Source organism: Erpetoichthys calabaricus, chromosome 2, assembly GCF_900747795.2.
Source record: "Erpetoichthys calabaricus chromosome 2, fErpCal1.3, whole genome shotgun sequence".
NCBI classification, from domain to species: domain Eukaryota; kingdom Metazoa; phylum Chordata; class Cladistia; order Polypteriformes; family Polypteridae; genus Erpetoichthys; species Erpetoichthys calabaricus.
This window is the reverse complement of record NC_041395.2, coordinates 199,218,371-199,230,725: the sequence shown is the minus strand read 5'-3', so window position 1 is coordinate 199,230,725 and position 12,355 is coordinate 199,218,371. Positions and strand designations below refer to the sequence as shown.

The following is a 12,355-nucleotide window of genomic DNA, read 5'->3' as shown; positions in this document are numbered from 1 at the left end:
GCGACATGCAGAACATGCAGTTCGGTAGCAGCAGCTTTTGTACTGGCTTTTAAATGATCGACGTGCAGCGCGACTTGCAGAACACGCAGCTCAGTAGCAGCAGCTTCTGAACAAGCTTTTAAATGATCGATGCGCAGCACGACGTGCAGAACACACAGCTCAGTACCAGCAGCTCATCTGTCCACATTTCCTTAGCATGGATCCCCCCTCCTTCACAATGCGAGCGGCAGAGATGTGAAGTGGCGAGCATGAAGCGCACCCCAGAGGAGTGGGCAAGCGAAGCGAGTAGGGGGCAAAGCCCCCTAGTATATATATATATATATATATATATATATATATATATATATATAGGACAGCATTAAAGTGAACTGCACTACAATAGTTTTTTCTACCCATCCAAGGGTTGGCATGGATCACTGTCTGGAAAAGATGCCAAAGAACCATCTGAGAACTGGCATGGACTGCTGTCTTGATGGAATTCCAAGGATCTGTGCAGGAGCAGGTTCAGACCATTGCCTAGACAGGATGCCAAAGGGTCATCCATGGGTCATCAGGTCAGAAATTAGTACTTTAGCAACAGCTATGGGTTCCTGTGCTTTTAATTGGCAGATTTTATGAGCGAAATAGGCAAATTCGAAAACAGAAATACTGACTTTAGGACTGAAGTGCCCTCTTGTGTCTCAGAACTGTAATTTCACAGATTAGCAGAAACTTTCCCCTCACTTTGGTGTCTGCTTGTCAAATGACAACCCTTGTGTGTCACATGCTATTTTAGTCATGAAGCAGAACAGACAGATTCATAGGTGGGGCACAAGCGATGCCAGGCTTCTTCCTAATGGTGTTTCCCCATTCCATAGACTGAAAAATAAAATGTGTGAACAATCATTCCAGCTTTTACTACACTGGTTCACCCTTAAAATGATGATGACAAGTTTGCATGAGAGAGAGACAGAATGTGTTAGTGAGGTGTGGCAGTCATCAGGGTGGCTGTTGTGAAGATGTGACTGACTCATTAGACTTACTGTGAAGGGGTGACTGATATACAGTATATTATAGAGGTTGGATTATTAGGGTGACTATTTGCAAATGACAGTCATTGGGGTATTCTTATGGAAGTATGAGATCATTACAAGATTTACTGAGGAAGTGACAATTACTTGGGGGTGGGGGTCTATTATTTGGTAGCTATTAGTTACTAAGGAGTGTCAGAAGGCTGTTTCCTGGAATGTTAAGGAGTCAGTAGGAAATACATTTGATACTGGGACATTATAAGACTTATACTGGAGGGATGCCTATATGATGAAAGATTTAGGGAGAGTTAAGTAATTGTGGAGATTGCTATAGTTAGACTACTTAGTTAACAAATAGGATGTTTGCTACCTATGTGAGCAGAGCTGTTATTCCAAAAGTTTGTTTTTATTTTGTATTTTTACTGTAACTGAAAGGGATTTTTGGTGGTTTCTAATGTGGAAGAGAGGGCTCAATTTTTTGAATCAAAAAAATTAATCCACTCCATTGCTCAGACATTGCAGAACTTAACTTGAAAATCATAACTGCAGCTTTGGTACAATCAAACTTTGATGTTAGCTAATTTGGCCATTATTATAAGCATGTGTGTGAAAAGAGCTGATGCATGGTATGTAGTGGTACCAGTTTGTACTGGAAGTTGAAATTCCTTGAGAACTAGTCCATGAGCTGGAGGATAAGGTCCCTTCTACTGAAAAATCACTGAACCAGAAGATCAGGAGATTAATGTTAGGGGTGCACAGGTTGGTCAAGGTCTGAATTGCATCATGATGTAAATTTCTCATGAACAAACTGGGAAGCCATGACTGAAATGAAACATGCCCCCTGTTAACTTATCTTTTCTTTTTTACCTACTGCAGGCGGCGTAGCAATGGAGCAGCTGCAGCCCAAAAAAAGTTCTATGTTCAAATACACTCTCAATCAAGAGGCCCTTGACAACCGGAACACTTTGATCAGGCCCAAATCAGCCAAGGGACGTAGACGGTCATCACTCCAAACCACTGCTATCGGATATAGCACCCAGGACCCAGTGCTTGGTAGTCAAGGCCCAGACACAATTATAAGATCTACTCAAGGCCACAGCGCTGTGAGCTCTGCTCCTGTCCTGTGCAGCAGCACCATATTTGAGAGCACACATATGAGAAGAGGTAGCCAGCAAGACTTTATGCCATGTGATACAGAAAAGAGTGGGCCTCCTCGTGCACAAGCAGATTGGAGGGCGCTTCTTCTACCCAGGTTGCCCTCAAGTTTGAACAAGTACAGCATACTACCATCCATTGGCACCAGTGACAGAACTGTGGAGAGCAAAGGGGAGATCTTGAAGGGTGAGCAGGGACAGACGGCAGTGGAAGATTATAAGCTGGAACTGCACTGACATAAGAGAATGGGATGGCATGTTGCATTTTGTGTCCTTGCAGAACACCATTAACTTTGCTTGCTGATCCTTATATATTTCTGCTACATACAAGGGAAAATTGACCAGGCATCTTCCAATATCCATGAACAATATGTATTTGCAAGTGGAGTAATTGTCATCAGTTCACTTTTCTGTGTGATGGACTCCCAACAAAATGCTACACTGGCAGGTTTTTGATCAATCACAGTTCTCCACCCACTAGACTACAGAATAAAGATGCTGAAGATTCTTACACTAGGACTTGTTCTTGTGTGTTTTGGCTGTCCTACAATCCAACCTCTCTACCTCGTCACATTTTTCCCAGTCTCCCTCCCTTTTTCTCATTTTACTTTCTGTTCTGTCACATAGAACTCCAGCACCCATTCACTCTCATGTTATTTATGCTATCAATATGCAAGCATGCTTTGCAAGGTGCTGACTTGGCCTCTTTTGTGTTGGGGTTTGTCAGATGCTAGATTGAACAACTCACCTTAGCAGATGGATTAACAGTTACATGTGCAATGAGGTTTTGGTCATGCCTGGTATTAAAGACAAGAAACAGGCACAGCAGCAGTCAAAGTTACTTTACACCAATGATGGTAGGCTCCAGACTGGTGCATTGAATGGCCCCGGCCAGGTGATAATCCCTTATGACATTTAGGACGAGTAGATGAAAATGAAAACATAGCTCATCCAGCATCACCTGCAATGACAGTGACAGGTGCAATTTTGTTTTCCAGAAGTGGCTTACACTGGTCAGAAAACCCTAGTTTTCTCACAAGGTGGCTTTTCTCTCCTTCTTCCCTGAGTGTAGAGAGTGGATTTTCACCCAGCTTCTAACACACCATTTTACCTTTATGCTATAATGAAACACTAGCCCAAAGTCACCCAAAAGAATACCTGAGATGATCCAAAGCTTTTTTGGGAGTCAGAATGTGCGTAACTTGTCCTCTCTGGTGATGAGTTCAGACCTAAGTAGTCAGCAGTCAATGCCTATTAGAAGGACACAAAGCATTCTAATTTGATTGCCTTTCCCTGGAGACATTAGAAGCTTAAAACACATTCAGCTTCACCATTGTAATGCTTAGCATCACACAACATGTCTGAATCTTAACAGGGTTTTGTATAATTCTAAATCTATATGTGAGCTGGATTTTTTGTTGATGTTTCAATGGTGGTTAAAGTTCTAGGAGGAGTGTCAGTGGCTTCACTGGGATTTATCGATGATCACAATGGCGTCATTGTTTGGGAATAACTTGCTGTTAATGGGATTTGATTAGGCTAACACTAGAAATCAGCATTCAAACTATGATTTTCTAAGGAGATGCAGAGTGAACTAGTGCTTTGAACTGGCCTTAAGGCACATTCGTGGCCTACTATAGGTGGGCTGGCTGTGTCCAGCAGCCAGAATTGCAGTTCTAACTGCCTTTGAAACACATTACAAATCAGTGGCTAAACACCAAACCACCTCAGCAAAAAGACAGGCTGCAATATAATAAACCAGTAACTAATAGGAACAATTAATTGCTTTATACAATTATCTTTATCAATAACACAACAATTATTTAAACTGTCCTTATAATACATTTGAGTGGCAATAAGTTTCCAACCTGAACTCACAGGCTTCCCACCTTATTGGGGGATAAAACCACTAGATTTCCGAGCATAAGAACCAAGCTATAAATGGGGAATGAAGTTGGAAATGCCCATCTTAAAAATATTCCATGTCACCTCTTGAGCCAATGTGTTTCAAAAACATTTTTACTTTTTCATGTCCTGCTGGTCTGATGGTCAAGTCACCTTAAAAAGCTCAGAGTAACCCAACCATTCAATGCAACCACTTTTAGGAAGCGCAAGTGTTTATATGTTTATAGCGGACAACACTGATTTGTACTGATTTTTATTAATATATTTAGGCATAAATTGTTGCTATTATAATTAGATTTTGTGAACATGTTATATTGAATACACATAAGCATAAGTTTCACACAAATGTCTTCAAACCAGACTGACAAAAAAACTATAGCTGGATCTACTTAATTAAAGCATGACACACATTTCTACTTTATTGACAAAAATAGTTCTAACATAAAAAAGTGCTGATCTAGAATTTTTGTCTTTTTTATTAGAAGAGTTTATTGAAAAAAATAAGTTGTTGGATCTACTTAATAAAATTATGTTATCTATTTCCATTTAAATGAAATAAGTTACGTTAATCTAAACCAAATGAGTTGATCTAAAGTAAAATTTTCTTTGTGCATTAGCCAATCATAAGGTTAAAAATCCAAGTAATCACTTAATTAGAAGTACATTTTTTCATTTTCTAAGCCGGCCTCCATGCTTATATTCTCCAGTCTGCAATCACCATTCCAAAGAGGACAGAAAACTAACTAACCAATGACATCATTTGGTATAATTAATATGCAGTATAGCTCCCATCTTCACATGTAGAATACACACATGCTCTTGTGATGTAAGATCTGGATTAGGATTGTTAGCTTGTTCATACACATGCCTTAAGCCACTTTCAAAACTGTACATATAAGTGAACAAAGTGCTTTATGTACAGTCCTGACACTGTACAAATGAGTGAGTATCCCCAAAATTCTTTGCAAAAAAACTCTTACTTTGTGCAAGTTAACTACAGTTATGAAAATAGCCACCTTTGCCAAGAAAAATAAGTTGCTCAAACATTATGGAAAACATCCCCCAAAAATGACACTGTGCCCAAGCCTGTTTTCCAATTGGAAAATTTGTCAACAGAATTATATGATTGGGGTATGTGTCTCTTTGGGTGAGATTGTACTGTGAATGATGATTATATGTCTATGAAATTTGTTACCTTAGTTTAAAAATTCAGTACATGAACTGAGTTGTTTACAAAATAATGTCAATTTAATTACAGATACATAATGCTCATTTTTATCTGAACACCATTAAGCTGCAAATCCCAACATCTCTCACACACAGTTTTGTAAGTTAAAAACCTGCAAATTTCAGGTATAACCAACATAAGATAACCGGACAATGATAATAAACCTTTGTGATTATTTTTATGATCGGTCCTTGCATTTTAACCAACAAAATCAATTTAAGTTGTTTCCACATGATTTTAACTTGTAAAAATAAAACACAAGAAATATTCAAATGTACTGGAAAAGGACATGTAAAGCCTTAAAGCATTCTACTTTTGAGTAATCATTTCAAATTATCTGTGTAATAGCGACATAACCCAATAATCATTAATTGAGTGTAGTAGTCTTGACGCCCTGACGCTATCCAACTGGCTTTGCATGGAATAACAAGTGTATGTTGGAAGGGCATCATTTTGTAAACAGAAGCAAGCCTGGCTGAAACATGTCAAATCTGACAGCTTTGGTGCGTGTTCTAATAGGGCAGATCTATGCGTGATGCTCCTCCAACTATGGTAACAGTTGGCGGCTGGAAAACGAGAAAAGTACAAAGTTGCATCAAAAAGAGAATGGAGATAAGAGGGTGGGAAATTCAAGGGTCCTTTTTAGGGTCTGTGTAGTTTTATGTGAAAGAGCAACGAGAGAAGAGCATAACTGTTCAGAGGACATCAATGCATACAGAGATGAGATGGGTGGCTGAATTTCTTGCACACAGACAGGGATTTAAGAGGCTGCTCAAGCAGACGGATAATAGACGAAGTCTGGGATTGGTGTGCCTCTAAGTGTTATCATCTCATACTTTTCTTGTTTGGTTTTACCTTCATCGACAAGACGCGCGGGTAACGTGGTAAATCCAAATTGGTCCTGTGTGAGTGATGGTCCATGAGGGTTCTCCACTCAGGTTAGCACCAACCTTGTGTTCGATGATGCCTTGTTTGACTCCCTCTTGACGAGACCCAACCTTGAAGTACAGTAGTTTTAAAACACAAATAAACGAAATGATTTGTCCCTGTATTCTGGAGTAGCTGTAAGAAGGCTAGGGCCGCAGGTTGTAACAGTGAGGGCAGCAACGTTAAAATAGAGCAGAGGCGGAGCTTAAATGGTAGAGGGTGTTCGGTGGGCTGGGCTCGGAGAACGCCAGCGCCAGTGGAAAGTGGAAACGGACGGGCTTCAAAGCAGTGTCCCCCACGCCGGGCGGCTGCCTCACGGGTGACACGTTCAGGGCGATACATTTGCGTCTTCTAGGTGTTCAGTGGAGGCTCAACTCAGAGGGATTTTATCCTCAAGGGCAGCAAGATCAGTGTGGAGGTGCGCTGCAAGTCTGTATGCGTGTAGTCGTCTTACTGGCAAAGAAGTGCGATCTGAACAGAGAACTATCAGCTTTTGTGCCTTCGGTTCAGAAGGGGAAGGAATAGACGGTCGCTTGGTGCGTTTAGTGTTTGTGTCCTCTGCACAGGACAAACACGTGCATAGGACAATATTTTATTTAGCAAACGCCCTTATTCCAGTCGAGAGTGTGTGGGTGCGTCAGTGTGTCCTGGGCTGCGACCGACTGGCGACACAGTCGGTGTTTGTTTCCATATTTCGCCCGATGCAGCCAGACTGAACTCCAGCTCCCCGCAACCCAAAATATGTATAAGCTAGGTGAGAAAACTGAACGCTGGAAAGACTTACAAATCTCAAGCACAGGACGATAAATGTTTCAACTGCCGATACGATTGTTCTTCCGAGCTGAATGTGGTATTGCCAAGGGTAACTCTTAAGGGCGATCCTACTGCTGCTGCGACTGTTGATTGCAGCCGGCGTCCGCCACACCGTTCACTCCCAGTCCCGCCCTTTGCGCTCACCTCCCCTTGGAGACTTTCAGAGTGCGTTAAGCAGCCTGTGTGGATGCATGTGGAACCTTTCATATTGCTGCTGCTGTGATTATTTTAGGTTAGTGTTATCCTTTTCCATCAAGCTACAGAAATCTCTGCACTGCCGCTGGTTTCAGGAATGCTACCCAGGACAAATCTTATTGCAAACACCAACTTCTTCAGCTTTCATCGCTATTTTCGTGTCTATTCATTAAGCGAACTCATTATTTGAAACGTTTCATAGGACATCTTCAAAAGAGAGACATTTCATATCATGAGTATCGATCGGCACACCTAGGACATCACTTCAATGATAGGCGGTAAAGTTCATAACGTAATGTTCATTACTGATTCTTGCAAATCAGTGTACATTTTTAACACCCCGTCCGGGACTGCTGAATGACGCCCGACGCTGCATGGCTCAGCTCGAACCAGAACTGAATAAGCGGAACAGAAATAACATTTTTGTCTAAATTCCACCTAGTACTGGGTTTCCATCTGCATCCTAAAATCTTGCCCTTGGCTTAAACAGTATGCGTCTTAGTGCCCAGAGATGGACTGGCGAACAGTCCGGAGTTGACTTCTGCTGTAGGATAGGCACCAGTTACTTACGACTTGGTTACATGTGTTTCAAAAAAGGTCTCCTAGTATTCTGAATTCCTCTCATACATTAAAAACGAATATATTATACTAATTGATTCACTCATGGCTATTTGTATTGGGGAGTGTCCTGCATGAGCTGAATCCTCCCCTCCGCTTGATTCATCCCTGTCGGGTTCCCCCGTCCCTAAAGCGAAAGCAAGCGGGTGAGGAAACTGCTGGCGTTTATTTAACAGAAGCAGATCAGCGCGAAAAGTCACACAGCTGCCACAGTTTCAGGGAACATATGAGTTCGTATATGACTGCGTGCATGTTTGTGTGTAGTCTGCATATGGCTGACGTTCCACCAGAGTTGGCACCTTGTATAATGTCCATGCTTTCTTATGTTTATGTCCCCGTTACCAGCGACCATTTAAATAATGCTGGATGTTTTTAGAGGATACAAAGCATTTTTTTTCTTAGTTTGCTTTTTATACACCATTCACGTGAGCGGGTTTTCACTCTTTATAAATAGTTTAATTATATATAGTATATATTCGCATAACGGTTCGAGGCTAATTTCTAAAGCCGGCTTCTGATGAAGATTGACACAAAAGCAATCCACCACAAACTGCAACAAAAGTGTATGACAAAAAGGCGTTATATACAAAGCCACTGTGCATGTTTTCCTGATGTCTTATTCATAATGTACAGCATTAATTTGAAAATAATTTGAAGTCGCCAATTTTGTAGCCACTACTTCTACCTCGGTGAAAGAAAAAAATAGATTTGCTTTTTAATATAAATTAGATAATATATTTTCTCCTGAAAGCATACAATTCATTTTGAATACACATTGTTTGGCAGGAATTCCTCTACTGCGCTGCTCATAATTCAGGCATGAAATTCTTTATAGCGCAAATACTCTTCATCCACACGGAAAGCTTACAGTTCACTGCGCCCGTGTAAAGGAAAGAAGCGTGAAAAACAGTGAGATGTAGTCTGAAGAGCCTACTAATCCTTACCGGTCGGCGATCCCATAACCTACGCCGCGTTTTCTTTCTTTCTTTCTTTCTTTCTTTCTTTCTTTCTTTGACCGTTACACAATGACTTACCCTAAAAGCTGATTTTTAACCAAACGGTTTAGAGTTGATTTGAGCCTGTGTTTTTAGGTGCGCTGATTGTGTGTGCGTGGATGTGAGTATATGCCCAAAGATGTACTGGCGCCCCGTTCAGTGTCGGTTCCTCCTCTGCGCTCACTGTTAACAGTACTGGAAGTGAATTAGAGTTAACTCAAGTGCGCTTCATTTTTGATCGTTTTATGCGCCAGTTAGATATAAAGTAATGCTTTATATCTATCCGCTTATGGAATATTAGGTTGCATGGGGCCGGGCGCAAGGTAAGGGCAACAAGTCCATGGAGTGCCATCTTTTTTGTTTTTTAATGTGTATAGTCTGGCCTGTCTCTTATGCACGGTCACTTATGCATGGCCACCAATCGGCACTCTTGATCTGGTGGGCTGGCTGCTCACAATCCACTGACTCCTTCCTTGTCTCATGCGCAGGTGTGCGCCAAAGGCATCGCTGAAACCAGAGTCTCCTGTTACACCCCGCACAAGTCAGTGCTGCTGCCATCTCCAGACCGATAACTGCTGACCATGGAAGAGGAGTGGGTGCTGTTAAGGAGCCCGTCGCTTTGCGTAATTTGGTGAGTTGTCTTGTACGGTCCGAGGCTGTTGTCAGTTTGACCTTTTAGTTTTAATACATCTGTGTGGAGTATGAATGTGTAGAAAGTGCACGTATACCTGTGGATTTATATCGAGGTGCGCATAGTTACTGCAGAAACAGCTGCTTCCTTTAAAATGTGCCCTAACGTGCTGCGAAAGATATTTTAGGACTGACCATGTTTATATTTTACGGGAATAAAATCATTTAAAACATATAGCTTTGTTCATAAACCCTATTACAAGTATAATTATTTTCTGGATACTGCACGGGAGGAGTCTAGAAGTTTATTTAGATATTAGAGCTACACTTTTAAAATAAAGGAACGAAAGTGAATTTTCAAAGTGATGCCATAGGAAGAGCCAGTTTGGTTCCCAAAAGAACCAACTACATAAAAATTCCAGAAAGGACTTTTAAATATTTAGATTTGTAACAAACTACATAACATTGAATAGTCGGTAACAGATTTGTGAAATACCAATGGGTTCTGATTTTAAAAGGTCTCTTGCTGCTTACAACAACACAAGATAAGTTCAGTTTTTTTGTTCTGCTAGTATCCATATGCAACTTATTAGATACTAGACAAAGAGCCCGTTTCGACAACGTAAGATGAAACGGGCACGAGTTTGTGTCAGCAGTGTATGAAGTACAAATGATAAGTAAGGAAGAAGTTGTTTTGTAATGATTGTAGTCCGCTTTACTCATTACTGTACAGGCTTGTACTGTTAGTTGATGAATTTTCCAGGCCTATAGTATAATATTGATATGATGAATGTTCCAGTACAATATGGAATAGTAATAAGTATAAGCACCACAAACCTGATATAGGTGTACAGTATTGAATGAATGCGTAATTGAATCAGAATGCGTAATTAGGCCTCGAGCTGTGCTCGAAATCGCCTTTCAGGCTTCTAGAGTTTTAATCGAAGTCGCCTTTCTCTTTGATTTTTTGCGGCCGTAAATCCGCCGCCTGCCGCGATGTTGGGGTTGGATGTCGGTCTCGTAAGGTTTTTCGGGCAGCTGCGCAGAAGGTGACTGCGCATTCGGCTTCGGACGTGAGCAGAAGGAGACTGCACATTCGGCTTCGGACGGACTTGAGTGAGTGAGGAGGCAGGCAAATTATGTATTAAAGAAGATAAAACATTTTTTTTCCACATAATAAGAACCTTTTGAAAGACCCAAAGATCCAGTTTCATGTGCAAAGAATTCTGTAATAAATCCGATGTCAAGCAATGGTTCTAACAAGGAACAACACAACCCAATAAAGTGCCATTTTAGAACCAGTATTTTTAAGAGTGACTTATTTCTGGGGCGGCACGGTGGCGCAGTGGGTAGCGCTGCTGCCTCGCAGTTGGGAGATCTGGGGACCTGGGTTCGCTTCCCGGGTCCTCTCTGCGTGGAGTTTGCATGTTCTCCCCGTGTCTGCGTGGGTTTCCTCCGGGCGCTCCGGTTTCCTCCCACAGTCCAAAGACATGCAGGTTAGGTGGATTGGCGATTCTAAATTGGCCCTAGTATGTGCTTGGTGTGTGGGTGTGTTTGTGTGTGTCCTGCGGTGGGTTGGCACCCTGCCCAGGATTGGTTCCCTGCCTCGTGCCCTGTGTTGGCTGGGATTAGCTCCAGCAGACCCCCGTGACCCTGTGTTCGGATTCAGCGGGTTGGAAAATGGATGGATGGATGGACTTATTTCTGCTTGCACTGTGGGACAGGAAGAGCACCATACGTCATTTAAGATCTTTTCTTTGCCATTGAATTCTGGAACAAAGACTAAGCATGGAATTCTGTATGTTTTTTGTAGAACATACAGTATTTGCAGATATTTTCTGCAGAGCTCTGTAGTGGTGATAAATTATTTGGTATTGTTGCACCTATCTTTATACATTACTGTAATATGTTTGATACAGTGTTGCAGTGGTTAGTTAGACCTGAATTCAGTCCTTGGCCTGGTCACTGTCTGTGTAGATTTAGTATGTTCTTTTCATGTTTTTCTAAGGGTTTCTTCCAAGGCTTTATGGGGTTTCTCCATGTCCCAAAGATGGACACCATAGGTTAATTAGTAACACTAAACAATCTCAGTATGTGATGTTTGCTGTAATAGCCTGGCACACCGTCCAGGGTTTGTTCCTTTCTTACAGGATCTCCCTGCAATCCTATAACTGAAAAAGTGCACAGTATAAATACAGATTGCCTCGAAAGCTTGCATATTGTAATCTTTCTAGTTAGCCAATAAAAGGTGTCATTTTGCTTGGCTTTTCTCTACATTCATAATGGCTAACACGGTACAACACCCTAGTACTACAGATAGATAGATAGATAGATAGATAGATAGATAGATAGATAGATAGATAGATAGATAGATAGATAGATAGATAGATAGATAGATAGATAGATAGATAGATAGATAGATAGATAGACAGACAGACAGACCATTGATAGGTATACTTTTATCCCTAGATGTGTTCTCTAGGATTGTTCTCCTAAACAGATTTCACTCAAACCGTTATACAAAGAGCATCGTATATAGTAGAGTCACTCTGCAAACCTGGGCTGAGGGTGGTTGTGCTGCCAATGTGAGGCACATCCTCCATTGTGTCTTGTCTGTTCCAGCGAGCCTTGAGTAAACATCTGCTGGATGAGAAACTGAAATATTTGGCTTTGCATTAAGCAGCCATGATTTCCTGGGCAAGCTTGCCTAAGTGTTGACCAAGTGGTTAATTATTGAGAGGTCTGCCAACAGCCAGGCCAGGCTCCACTCAGCTGTTGCTGTGGAACAGAAGTCAGTAAGTCACCTGGTAACTGGCAGGGTGGAATCTTCTTTAAGAGTTAATATAGCAATTGACTTGTCAGATGGGAAAAATAGAAAAA

The 12,355-nt window shown here is 41.4% G+C and overlaps 1 protein-coding gene across 1 annotated transcript in view; it reads left to right on the top strand.

The window, feature by feature from the left end:
* Nucleotides 1–9,179: 9,179 nt before the first annotated feature.
* The window catches only part of vwa5b2 (von Willebrand factor A domain containing 5B2), a 41,080-nt gene continuing 37,904 nt past the window's right edge, over nucleotides 9,180–12,355 (top strand). Inside the window, exon 1 of the mRNA XM_028793356.2 lies at nucleotides 9,180–9,476. The gene's annotated coding sequence lies outside the window, so the exon portion shown is untranslated. The remainder of the gene's footprint in view (nucleotides 9,477–12,355) is intronic.